This window comes from Cherax quadricarinatus, chromosome 32, assembly GCF_038502225.1.
Source record: "Cherax quadricarinatus isolate ZL_2023a chromosome 32, ASM3850222v1, whole genome shotgun sequence".
NCBI classification, from domain to species: domain Eukaryota; kingdom Metazoa; phylum Arthropoda; class Malacostraca; order Decapoda; family Parastacidae; genus Cherax; species Cherax quadricarinatus.
This window is the reverse complement of record NC_091323.1, coordinates 29,331,345-29,345,802: the sequence shown is the minus strand read 5'-3', so window position 1 is coordinate 29,345,802 and position 14,458 is coordinate 29,331,345. Positions and strand designations below refer to the sequence as shown.

General features: G+C 43.7%; 1 protein-coding gene across 7 annotated transcripts in view; it reads right to left on the bottom strand.

Annotated features, from left to right (window-relative positions):
• by (focal adhesion protein tensin) overlaps positions 1–14,458 on the bottom strand; it is an 830,704-nt gene that overhangs the window by 90,188 nt on the left and 726,058 nt on the right. The window lies entirely within an intron of this gene.

The window sequence follows — 14,458 nt, the reverse complement described above, 5'->3', positions numbered from 1 at the left end:
TGTGTATCTTACTATAAATACACCAAGACAAAGTCCCGCACCTCTCTCTTATATACACCGAGAATTATGTCACGATGGAGATAATCTTAAAACAGCGTTATTATACATGGTGATAGTGCAAAAAAAAAAATACATCCTAATAGCAAGGATGCAGTAGTTCTACACAGTACAGTTCTCCACTAAGATGGCAAATGCACTGAACAATAAAATCTTGAAGACTGCTTGCGCTGATGCCTACCACTCTGGTAGTACGAAAAACAAGAAGTGATAATATCACATTTAAAATATTCCAAGGCACATAAGTATGGTGTTACGACTGTTTATCATGAGTGGGGACCAGGACGAAGGTTGACACACATGGTAGGAACGAGGAGCAGCAGAAGTGGAGATGAGTGATGGGGCAGGGTGGGTCAAGGAGGGGCGGGGATGTGTGAGGAGGGTCGAGACGTGCAGAAACGTGCAGGATGTGCGAGGCGGGGCCTAATAAAAAATATATAAAAAGGACAACAAAGATGGCCGCCACTACGGTAAAATGGGGTAGCAAAAAGTGGGCAACACGAGACTGGGTGGAGCTGTATTGAAGAACTATCGAGGTCCGCCCGCTGAATGCTTTCATACAGAGAACAAGCCTGGCCCAGGGCTAGGCTACGAGACTAGGAAAACTCTCGAAAGTCTTCAAAGGTATATCGCATACACAAAAATAAATAAGGGAAACTACAGTAGACCCATGCTAGGGAAGTCTAATGCAAACCCAATCATACTCGTCCAGCCTATATTTAAAGCTGCCCAATGTTCTCTCCACAATGACGCTGTCTGGGAGCTTGTTCCACTTACCTATCAGTATTATCAAACCAAAACTTCCTTACATCCTTTCTAAATCTCAATTTGTCCAACTTCAATCTGTTGCTGAGACCCCCGTCTTGGTTAGATATTTTCAACACGTTTTTATTCCTTTTATTTATTCCTGTTTTCCATACGTATCCTGTAATCATATCCCCTAATTCTACGTCTCTCCAGATAGTGCAAATTAAGGGCCTTCAGGGTATCTTCGTAGGAAATCATTTTTCTCTGTATGTCTTCCAGTAAAATTATGTCCATTCTGTAATGTGGAGCTTTCAAAAGTGAGCAGCATAATCTAAATGAGACCTAACTATAAGATGTATAAAACAGAATTATAACCTTTGTACTGTTATTTATACTTCTTGATATGAAGCCAGGAACACAATTTGCTTTATTGTGAACACTTACGCACTGTTGTCTTGGCTTACATTCCTGCTTAACAATAATCCTAAACTTTTTTTTTCTGTTCACTTTTCCTTTGACTAAGTTCCACATTATTTAGTTTTATAAGTACCATAGTAATATTTCTTTAAATCCTTAGATTTGTCCGCATTGAATTGTATCTGCCACTTCTCTGTCCACAATATCACATCTATCCAGGCCATCCTATAGATTTCAAGTGTCCTAAATATATATGTAGCTATATATTCCCCTCTTTTATACCTTTTACGCAGATTGTGAACTAGGGTAACAATACTGACCCCCATGGCACACCTCTTGTAACGTGTCCCCATTCTGATTTCTCCCTATTTCTGCACACTTGTTCTTAAGATTCGCAGCACTTTCCAGAGGATATATAAGATAAGATTTTCTTCGGATTTTTAACTCAGGAGGGTTAGCCACCCAGTATAATCCAAGAAAGTCAGTGCGTCACCGAGGACTGTAACTTATTTCCAATGGGGGTCCTCTATCTTGTCCCCCAGGATGCGATCCACACCAGTCGACTAACACGTCGAAATGTTTCCACCCCGCCAAGAATCGAACCCGGGCCCTCCGTGTGTGAGGCGAGAGCTTGAGCCACCAGGCCACCGAGTTGATTAGCATTCCAATAGGTATAAGGTGAAACACGCCCATACAGGCAGCCTAACTCGAGCCAAGAGAGAATTCCAATCCTGTACCATGTGCTACTGCGTTCTTCACCAGTTTCTTGTGCGGGACACTAAAAGTCCATATACATATCGTTTTCCTTATCTTGATGTACATTAGTTCGAATACCTTAGTCACTTAGCGAAAAAGCTAATAAATTAGTAAGCCAAGAACGCCCTTTGTAAAACCGTGTTGCGTGTTCCAGTTTTAGTTTGATATATTGTAAATAGTATTTTAAACATTTATCCACCTATATATTTGAAAGCTATTTTAAAATTCGTCAGTAAAGGACACGAGTTTCTCATATTTCGTTTTTATGATTCTGAGACAATTTTTTGTTAATGACTCTAAGGTTCCTCTCTCTGATATACCTCAGTATTTTGTCACACAATGTCATAGGAGGGCAAAATACGACCCGCAGGTTATATCCGACCCGCCGCTGAATTGTGTGTGTACACTCACCTAATTGTGGTTGCAGGGGTCGAGACTCATCTCCTGGCCCCGCCTCTGTGTGTGTGTGTGTGTGTGTGTGTGTGTGTGTGTGTGTGTGTGTGTGTGTGTGTGTGTGTGTGTGTGTGTGTGTGTGTGTGTGTGTGTGTAAGTGTGTACTCACCTATTTCACCTATTTGTGGTTGCAGGGGTCGAGTCTTAGCTCCTGGCCCCGCCTCTTCACCGGTTGCTACTGGGCCCTCTCTCTCCCCGCTCCATGAGCTTTATCAAACCTCGTCTTAAAACTGTGTATGGTTCCTGCCTCCACTACGTCATTTTCTAGGATATTCCACTGCCTGACAACTCTATGACTGAAGAAATACTTCCTAATATCTCTCTGACTCATTTGTGTCTTCAACTTCCAATTGTGGCCTCTTGTTTCTGTGTCCCCTCCCTGGAACATCCTGTCTTTGTCCACCTTGTCTATTCCACGCAGTATTTTATATGTCGTTATCATGTCTCCCCTGACCCTCCTGTCCTCCAGTGTCGTCAGGCCGATTTCCCTTAATCTTTCTTCATAGGACATTCCCCTTAGCTCTGGAACTAACCTTGTCGCAAACCTTTGTACTTTCTCTAGTTTCTTGACGTGCTTTATCAAGTGCGGGTTCCAAACAGGTGCTGCATACTCCAGTATGGGCCTGACATACACGGTGTACAGTGTCTTGAACGATTCCTTACTAAGGTATCGGAATGCTGTTCTCAGGTTTGCCAGGCGCCCATATGCTGCAGCCGTTATTTGATTGATGTGTGCTTCCGGAGACATGCTCGGTGTTATACTCACCCCAAGATCTTTCTCCTTGAGTGAGGTTTGCAGTCTTTGGCCACCTAGCCTATACTGTGTCTGTGGTCTTCTGTGCCCTTCCCCTATCTTCATGACTTTGCATTTGGCAGGATTAAATTCGAGAAGCCATTTGCTGAACCAGGTGTCCAGTCTGTCCAGGTCTCTTTGAAGTCCTGCCTGCCTGGTCCTCATCTGATTTAATTCTCCTCATTAACTTCACATCATCTGCAAACAGGGATACTTCTGAGTCTAACCCTTCCATCATGTCGTTCACATATACCAAAAATAGCACTGGTCCTAGGACCGACCCCTGTGGGACCCCGCTCGTCACAGGTGCCCACTGTGATACATCTTTATGTACCATGACTCGTTGTTGCCTCCCTGTCAGGTATTCTCTGATCCATTGCAGTGCCCTTCCTGTTATATGCGCCTGATGCTCTAGCTTCTGCACTAATCCCTTGTGAGGAATGTGTCAAAGGCCTTCTTGCAGTCCAAGAAGATGCAATCAACCCACCCCTCTCTCTCGTGTCTTACTTCTGTTATTTTATCATAAAACTCCAGAAGGTCTGTGACACAGGATTTCCCTTCCATGAATCCGTGCTGGTTGGCATTTATACTCTTGTTCTGTTCCAGGTGCTCCACCACTCTCCTCCTGATAATCTTCTCCATAACTTTGCATACTATACGCATCAATGACACAGGTCTATACTTTAGTGCCTCTTTTCTGTCTCCTTTTTTAAAAATGGGAACTACATTTGCCGTCTTCCATACCTCAGGTAGTTGCCCAGTTTCCAGGGACGTGTTGAAGATTGTGGTAAGTGGCACGCACAACATATCTGCTCCCTCTCTAAGGACCCACGGGGAGATGTCCGGTCCCATTGCCTTTGAGGTATCGATGTCCCTTAGCAGTTTCTTCACCTCCTCCTCATCTGTATGTATGTTGTCCAACACTTGTTGGTGTATTCCTTGCTGGTGTCCCCATCTGGTCTGTCCCCCCAGAGTTCTTCCTGTCTCTACTGTAAATACTTCCTTAAATCTCGTGTTGAGCTCCTCACATACCTCTTGATCGTTTCTTGTGAGTTCTCCACCTTCTTTCCTCAGCCTTATCACCTGGTCCTTGACTGTTGTCTTCCTCCTAATGTGGCTATACAGCAGTTTCGGGTCAGATTTGACTTTCGATGCTATGTCGTTTTCATACTGTCGCTGGGCCTCCCTCCTTATCTGTGCATACTCGTTTCTGGCTCTTCTACTAATCTCCTTGTTTTCCTGGGTCCAATGCCTCCTGTACCTTTTCCATTCTCTGTTGCACGTAGTTTTTGCCTCCCTACACCTTCGGGTAAACCAAGGACTCGTTTTGGTCTTCCTATTATTTGTTTCCCTTGGGAACAAACCTTTCCTCTGCCTCCTTGCACTTTGTTGCCACATTTTCCATCATCTCGTTTACTGATTTTCCTACCATTTCTCTGTCCCACTGAACCTCCTGCAGGAAGTTTCTCATACCTGTGTAGTCCCCCCTTTTATAGTTTGGCCTGTCCCCTTCAGTTCCTGTGTGTGTGTGTGTGTGTGTGTGTGTGTGTGTGTGTGTGTGTGTGTGTGTGTGTGTGTGTGTGTGTGTGTGTGTGTACTCACCTATTTGTACTCACCTATTTGTGGTTGCAGGGGTCGAGTCCTAGCTCCTGGCCCCGCCTCTTCACCGGTTGCTACTGGGCCCTCTCTCTCCCCGCTCCATGAGCTTTATCAAACCTCGTCTTAAAACTGTGTATGGTTCCTGCCTCCACTACGTCATTTTCTAGGCTATTCCACTGCCTTACAACTCTATGACTGAAGAAATACTTCCTACTATCTCTCTGACTCATTTGTGTCTTCAACTTCCAATTGTGGCCTCTTGTTTCTGTGTCCCCTCCCTGGAACATCCTGTCTTTGTCCACCTTGTCTATTCCACGCAGTATTTTATATGTCGTTATCATGTCTCCCCTGACCCTCCTGTCCTCCAGTGTCGTCAGGCCGATTTCCCTTAATCTTTCTTCATAGGACATTCCCCTTAGCTCTGGAACTAACCTTGTCGCAAACCTTTGTACTTTCTCTAGTTTCTTGACGTGCTTTATCAAGTGCGGGTTCCAAACAGGTGCTGCATACTCCAGTATGGGCCTGACATACACGACATGAACGATTCCTTACTAAGGTATCGGAATGCTGTTCTCAGGTTTGCCAGGCGCCCATATGCTGCATCAGTTATCTGATTGATGTGTGTGTGTGTGTGTGTGTGTGTGACCCAACAATTAATATTTGCACCAATAACTCATCACAGTTGTGACCGGGTGTGGACGTGTGACTTGCTCATTACTTTATAATTTGTTATGATTGTAACCATGTATAAATGTAAGTAACTTTACTTACATGATTCATTACCTTTGTAACTTGCTCAGCTATCAGAACCTCTGTAATCTTTTGACTACCACCCACAGGATGGGTATGGTGTGACTACCACCCACAGGATGGGTATGGTGTGACTACCACCCACAGGATGGGCATGGTGTGACTACCACCCACAGGATGGGTATGGTGTGACTACCACCCACAGGATGGGTATGGTGTGACTACCACCCACAGGATGGGCATGGTGTGACTACCACCCACAGGATGGGCATGGTGTGACTACCACCCATAGGATGGGTATGGGGTGCATAATAAAGTTATTAAACTAACCGCAACCATATCTAACAATTTAGGGAAATTTAGTGCCTCCAAGGTAAGAAAGTTTTGGATTTGATTTGATTACGTTCTAATAAGGTGTGGGTATTGGGTAGTCATGGCAGCAGGACCTGGCAATGCTTAATGCACCTAATGTAACCCGAAAAAAACACAAATTTTAGTTTGATTTCAAGAGATATAAGTTTCTTTGGTTCCCCCTCCTGTTCATCCTTGAGTGAGTGCATGTCAGCGCCACATACACTTCCGGCGCGTCTACCTTCAGGGGTATGCCTGGTAGCCTAGGAAGTTTCCATTTTTTCTTTCCTTTCTTGGTTTCTTGTTTATGTGTGGCCCATGTGGATGTGAATCACTTCACTTAATCTACCTGAAAAGTGTAAGTACCTAATCCTGTGTAAGTTTTTCGCATCCTCATTAACATGAAAACGCATTTAAATGTCTGCTCGATGATTTGCTTTTACTTTAATAGTTAACTGATAATATTTTCTATGTCCAACTGGAAGACACTCATTTAAACTTGAGGTATTATTAAGCATTTACAATTTTCCATCGACAAACGTAAGACTCGTCAAGCTTATGTAAACAAGCTAAGCTGCTGCCCGCCGGTCATAATCATTACCTGGCATGTACGTATTATCCATGTGGCCCAATTTTGTATTCTTCCATTTCCATTGCATGGCATTTATTTACATTAAATAACATTATCCATCTGTTACTCCATTTCCTTATCCAAGTCATCTTGTAGAGATTTGCAGGAATTTTTATTTTACTTAAAACTTTTCATATATTCATATACTTCTTTTTCATTCCTTTTGATAAGTCGTTTATATAAATTAGAAGCATTATTGGGACAAGTACGGATCTTTGTGACGACCTGTAACATCATCCCACCAGGTAACTTGTTTCTTGTAACTTTGTATCTTGATTTGGTCTGTAATAAAATGCTTTTTATTCCTTGTTCGGAAAGTGTTCAATCATTTTCTATATTGGTTTTCCCAGTATTTTTTTTACAACGCTTGTCAAAGGAGCAGGACTGTTTTAAAGGGTCCTCTCTGTCACTTTTTCTTTTTTATATAAAGTGGCACAATGTGCCAATTTACTTTGATAAAGTGGCTAGCACAACTCTTCTGCATATTCTTTTAAAACACAAGGTGATATTGCGTCTGGTCCCATTGCTATTTTCTTGTCGGAATTCCGTTAGTAATATTTTGACTTCAGTTATTTCAGTATCCTCTCTTTCAGCTACCTGTTTGCAATTAACATCCACTACATTTAAAATATCTTTTGTAACCACACACTGGAACTTTCTATTTAATACCTCACACATTTCATCATCATTAATTTTGCCGTCATCTTATATTATTCTTTGTATTTGATCATTTTTTACAAACCTGAATAGGAGATGATTCTACCTTGTTCTTGTCTGCTATTTCCTTTTCTAGGTTCTCCCCCCCCCCCTAACATTTGTATATTCATGTCTGGCTTGCCCCAATCTCTGGTAAGCCTTGACTGGTTTGTTTCCTGTATGGAGTTGTCTTTTTTTTTCTCTCTATGCCTCTCCTGCATCGTCCATTAACCCTTAAACTGTCCAAACGCAGATCTACGTTTTTTCAACATTTGAAAGTATGTAAAAAAACGTAGACGACCTTTTTTTTTTACATTTTAAAATGTGTAAGAAAACTTTGATCTACATTTTTTTTTGTTACATTTTCAAATATGTAAAAAAAACGTAGATCTACTTTTGGAGCACTACGCATATGAACGTAGATCTGTTTGGACAGTTTAAGGGTTAAACCATTATATATTATTGTCTTGTATTGCATTTGTTTGGAATGAGCTTTTTAAGTCAGTTTTCATATATATTAAAAGAATTTTGTATATGCCTATCCCCTTGTAATATTTTAATCCATCCTATAACATAGTCATTCCTGTTTATGCGTTTCATTTTCATATATCATAAGTTATATGTAAGGCTGTAAGCATATGTTATTTCCAGTTGGACTTGAATGTTCTAGTAATTATCCGATCTAAAATTAATGTGTGTGTGTGTGTGTGTGTGAGATAGCGAGGGAGAGAGAGGGAGGGAGAGAGAGGGAGAGAGAGGGAGGGAGAGAGAGGGAGGGAGAGAGAGGGAGGGAGCGAGAGAGAGAGAGAGGGAGGGAGAGAGAGGGAGGGAGGGAGAGGAGGGAGGTAGAGAGAGGGAGGGAGAGAGAGGGAGGGAGAGGGAGGGAGGGAGAGGGAGGGAGGGAGAGGGAGGGAGGGAGAGGGAGGGAGGGAGAGGGAGGGAGGGAGAGGGAGGGAGAGAGAGGGAGGGAGAAAGAGGGAGGGAGGGAGGGAGGGGGGAGAGAGAGAGAGAGAGAGAGAGAGAGAGAGAGAGAGAGAGAGAGAGAGAGAGAGAGAGAGAGAGAGAGAGAGAGAGAGAGAGAGAGAGAGAGAGAGAGAGAGATCAGCTGTAAAAGAGGTCGGTGTTGTTGATAGTATCTGTATAACACACGACTATTATTGCTTATGTCCACGTGTTGTGTGAATGATTGATTGTTTATAAGCGTATATGATCTAATAGTTTATTATGTAGCTTCACTGCAGCTGTGAATTACTCGCCCATGTTAGAACAAAGAAAAATACTTGTGATTAACATGATTAACGTATGTGGAATGACTAAATCTTGGGGGTCAGCAAGGTGCCAGGGTGTCCACCGAAAATACTACACAACTTGGCTTCTGACTCTTCCCTTCCTCCTAAATCCACCCCCCCCCCGCTCCCAACACTACCACCTGACAACATCCACCCCCATTCCCCCTCATGACACCCCTGATCATTTGTGACCGGTTTCTAGGTTTTCTACCCTGGCAGCAAGACCTGAGGCAAAGCTTACCTGTTGACTGCCTTTTCAACCAATGTTGCTGTTAGTGGCCCTTTCGTCAGAGCTAAAACAGCCTGGTTGATATCGCACTTATTTTTTATATACTTTTAAAAGGCTTTCGTGAGTTTTCCTACTGCTGGAGCTAGTGGTACAACTTCTCGAAGACTACATTTATTCCGGTAATACTTCTAATATCTGCTGGTAGCAGACAGAAGAGATTGACCTAGTGTTCTCTTTTTGTGTAAATGGCTCCCCTGCTTTTCACTGGGTTTACTGAACACTCCAGTAAATTAAGGTAGTGTGACATAAGACCTGGCCCTCCATTATCTTTAAGATGTTCATTATCATGCATCTTTTTCCTCTCACCCTTTCTAGACAGTCTATAGGGTACAATCAAAGTGCTTTAAGGCGTTCCCAGCACTGTTTTGTTGGCTCTATGCAGGCAGCAAACGCTCTCAGTGAATTTTCCAGTTCTGACATCTCGCCCACCTTGAACGGAGCCGTGAGCTCTGTGATGTGTGAAGTTTAGTGTTATTGGTCTATAATTTTTGTCATTACTCTGCGGCCTTGTGGAGGATCTATGACCGCTTTTAAAGGATTTTGGGATTTCAACTAAATCTAAAATCATCCAAGGAAACACAATATTTCTGCCAGTGTTTTACATTTTTTCATAAATACAGAATTCCAAGAATCAGGCCCAGCTGCTGGGCGCATGGGTATGTTGTCTATTTCTTTTTCTAAGTCTGGAGGATGTGTATTAACGTCAGAAGTAAACAGCTGCCAGCTGCTTCGGGTACTGGTAGACTCACCAACTATTTATATTGCCGTCAAAATAACCAACAATGTCGGTGATGCCATAAGTCTTGTGTCACATCCCCTAGAGATGACACATCAACTCTCCTTTCCCACTCGCCTTACCACCACCACACAACCCTTCTCCCCAACACAACATAAGTCCACATACACCTGCCCCTCCCTAGTTCAGCCTCGTGCCCCCACCTTCACACAGGCAGGACGCCGCACTCCTTTACGAAAGGTATGACTCATGACCACAACCATTTAAGGTAAGTCCTCCGCCTCGATATATACACCACAATGACGTATATCACCCAGAGGAAACTACAACTATATGCATGTGTAACAGTATGTACGTATATATATATAATATGAAAGAGAATGATGTGCTGACCATAATTGGTCACATTTGTTTGGAAAATGACACGCACAACCTTCTTAGACATTACAAATTTCAATGTACCTTCACTGTTCTTGTAATTGATCTTTGTTACAGTAACAGACACGGATTTGCTGCACTGACGAATTCTCGCATCTTTCACAAGTCTCATTTTTTTTTTTTGACAGTTAAATTGTACAGCCTAAGTTCTGTTATCTTACGTCAGCTCATTTTAAAGATGTTTTATCTAATACACTGCCCCCTATCCCCGGGATGCCACCCACAACATTCGACTAACACCCTGTTTACTGCCAGGTGAACAGAGACAGCAAGTGTAAGGAGACAACTGAATGACTCAGCACTTAACGTGGATACTTTGCATTAGTGACCTGGACACGTGCCCAGATGACCCATCAGGCAGAATGGGGGCGACGTGCCCAGATGACCTATCATGCAGGATGGGGGCGACGTGCCCAGATGACCAATCATGCCAGATGGGGCGACGTGCCCAGATGACCCATCATGCAGGATGGGGGCGACGTGCCCAGACGACCCATCATGCAAGATGGGCGACGTGCCCAGACTACCCATCATGCAGGATAGGGGCGACGTGCCCAGATGACCCATTATGCAGGATGGGGGCAACGTACCCAGATGACCCATCATGCAGGATGGGGGCGACGTGCCCAGATGACCCATCATGCAGGATGGGGGCGACGTGCCCAATCTCTCAACATGGGATAGAACTACTTGTCCCAGGTAATGGGGTGACGGGGCCACTGTCTCCAGCGTTCGCGACTGAAAATGTTACCAGGTGGACCAATATTTGACCCTTACAACAACCAGCATCATGTCTAGACAAACAACCTTCCTTGGAGCAAGAGTCAATGATGATAAAGGTATCCCGAAGAACCACGGGAACAAAGGCACATTCACTGTTTAATTTATATATTCGATCCTCTATAACTGTTTACTACAAGCCATTACCTGTCTTGGGAGTGTCTTGAGACCTGTCTGTCATGGGAGGACGTACAAGTACCTCCCCAGGCCTAGTCCCATTCCCCGCCCTCACGGGGCTCGTAGGGAGAAGCTAGGCCTCTGGTCTGCCATCTTCCCCGCTCCAGGAGGGCTCGTGGGAATGGCAATCTTGAGAGCTGCAGGTGGTAGCAAGCTCTGGCCATTGGCGCCAACAGCAAAGTCTGGTTGAACAGGCAATCAGAAAAGTCAGGCCTCAGGCCGGGCTGGTATATATAATTGGTTTGCATGCAATAACGTACCAATGGCTCATCCGATCTGCTTCAAATCTTCACTGACGTATCTTATAGGAATCATAGGAGTGTTGTTAAACTGTAGGCACCAATTTGTAAAATTTCTTTTCAACTACTCCGTTATGGAAAACTGGAGGAGATAATAACTAGAACAGAATATACTGCTGACTCCGGCCATACAATAGAGCGGAAAAATAATGTAAGGGACCTGGGAGTAGTAATGTCTGAGGATCTCACTTTCAAGGATCACAACAGTGCCACGATCGCACGTGCAAAGAAAATGATAGGATGGATAATGAGAACTTTCAAAACGAGAGATGCCAAGCCCATGATGATCCTTTTCAAATCACTTGTTCTCTCTAGGCTGGAATACTGCTGTACATTAACATCTCCATACAAAGCAGGTGAAATCGCAGATCTAGAGAGTGTACAGAGATCCTTTACTGCACGTATAAGTTCTGTCAAGCACCTTAACTACTGGGAACGCTTGGAAGCACTTGACTTGTACTCGTTGGAACGCAGGAGGGAGAGATATATCATAATATACACTTGGAAAATCTTGGAAGGAATGGTCCCAAATCTGCACACAGAAATCACTCCCTACGAAAGTAAAAGACTGGGCAGGCGATGCAAAATGCCGCCAATAAAAAGTAGGGGCGCCATTGGTACACTAAGAGAAAGCACCATAAGTGTCCGGGGCCCAAAACTGTTCAACAGCCTCCCATCAAGCATTAGGGGAATTGCCAATAAACCCCTGGCTGCCTTCAAGAGAGAGCTGGACAGATACCTAAAGTCAGTGCCGGATCAGCCGGGCTGTGGCTCGTACGTCGGACTGCGTGCGGCCAGCAGTAACAGCCTAGTTGATCAGGCCCTGATCCATCGGGAGGCCTGGTCATGGACCGGGCCGCGGGGGCGTTGATCCCCGGAATAACCTCCAGGTAACCTCCAGGTAACCCCTCAGCAATCTAGTAGCTCTTTGGAAGCATGCAATGACTAGTTTCTTAAACACACACACACACACACACACACACACACACACACACACACACACACACACACACACACACACACACACACACACACACACACACACACACACGCAAAAAAAAAAATTACACGATTAAGGCGAACATGAATTAAAGGATAGCTGTGAAAAGAAAATTAAACAAATAATGACAACTCGAAGTTTTTATATAGGGCTTTAAAGTTTCAAAAATTTGGTCTTGTATATATTTGTTACTGTTTTATTGGAGAACCGGTCATGAACTCAAGTATAGTTTTTTCTTCTTGCTCCAATATTTCTGTGTGATAAATTGAGAACAACGCTTCTGTCTGACTTTAAAACTCCCAGTGTTTTTATTTTTTTTTTTGTATCATATAAGGTGCGGTTTGTTACGGGGAGTTGCAAGGTGCCAATTTGCCAATTTATACTTACAAACTGCGCAGTAATTTCCATGTAATAATTTGAGAACGCTTTATTAGTAGTAGTACTAACAATATTAAATGCAACTCGCAGAGTTATGCTTGTGAGGATGGAGAGACTGCTCTTGGCCTCGCATCACTGATGTCTATGCTTATAGGCCTTATCGTATCTCCTCTTAAAGTTGTGTATTGAGTTTGCCTCTACCACTCTATACCATTTTGTTTTGCGTTCAGTGACGTAATGGGGGCTGGGTGTATGAGATACTGGCGATACCTTCCTGGGATCGCGCAGTTATTATCACTTTCCGAGAGGGAAGCGTTAAGTTGAAGTGCAATGAAACTTTATAAAAACTGTTTAGTGTCCTCATCCAGCGACGAGGAAAGCGGTGACTTAGATAAAAAGGCTAATAATTGCGAGGATGAAAGCATCACGAATGGTAAACATTAAGGTTACCGTGAGTCTCCAAAAGAGATCAAAGGAACTAATTCGGTCAGTGCCAGTACGAGGACCGAGTCAAGTGGCAGAGAAAATATCCAAAACAGGTTAAAGTTAATATTGGGCAAGTGCAACACATTATTAACATCATGATGGAAGGAGTATATCGACAAAAAGTTTTTTTTTATATGAGACGTCGTAGTTTCTGTAATATACTTGAATGTTGGTGGGAAGTAAGGCTAGCAGAGTCCACTCCAGGTCGAGGGTAGCAAAGATTTAAAACAAAACAAAACAAAAAAAACTACTAGGGAAAAGAGGACAACCCATTTGTGTGACTTATTTTCGGCAAAATACTGAAATGGTTAAGGAACCTCCATGGGGATTATTCTTTGTATTATCTTTTATAACGCTAACGTTGTCTTGTGAAGCACATGATTCATGAGTATTGTTTTGTGAACCTACCTGCCTAGTCTACCTGGAGTGTATTCGGGGGTCAACGCCCTTCGACCCAGTCCTTAACCAGGCCTCCCGGTGGATCACGGCCTGATCAATCAGGCTGTTACTGCTGGCTGCACGTAGTCCAACGTATGAACCACAAACCGGCTGATCGGGTACCGACTTGAAGGAAGCCAGGGGTTTATTGGTAATTCCCCTTATGCCTGGTGGGAGGCTGTTAAACAGTCTTGGACCCCCGACACTTACTGTGTTGTCGTCTCATAGTGTAACACTTAGTGTGTGCAGGTGTGCTGAACATTAGCCAGCCACCAATACGGTGGCCCATGGCCTGGTATCAAAAGCTCTCGCTTCACACGGTGAGTGTCCGGGTTCGATTCCCGGCGAGGGTTGAAACATTGGTCGTGTTTCCTTACACCGGTTGTCTGTGTTCACTCATCAGTACAAAATGGGTACCTGAATGTTAGTAGACTTGTGGGGGTCACATCCTGGGACAAAACTGACCTAATTTGCCCGAAATGCTCTACATAACAAGCTGCTCTCTATATAGTATGTCATTGATGTCAGCTAGGCCTGTATACCATGTACATGTACTTGTAGAAATATATTAATATGGGAACATGGCGGTCGTGTGTGTGTGTGTGTGTGTGTGTCACATTCTCTTTGTCATCTCTGGAATCTGGCTGAAAGCCGAAAGTACTGTGTACTTTAGCACAACGTGCAGGTTCGAATCCTGTTATGGACTGAATAATTTTTGTTAAAAGTTTGCCAGTTTGCGAGGTATATAAGAGTGTCCTCGCAACATGAAACAAGCCTAGTTCGCTAGGCTCATGTTGTTTGTAGGATCGATGGCTAATTGGATAGGGTGGCATGTACATTGTGTGGTCTCTTGAGGCGGGAACTTGCGATTTTAGCTGGAATAGTAATGCTCTTCTTG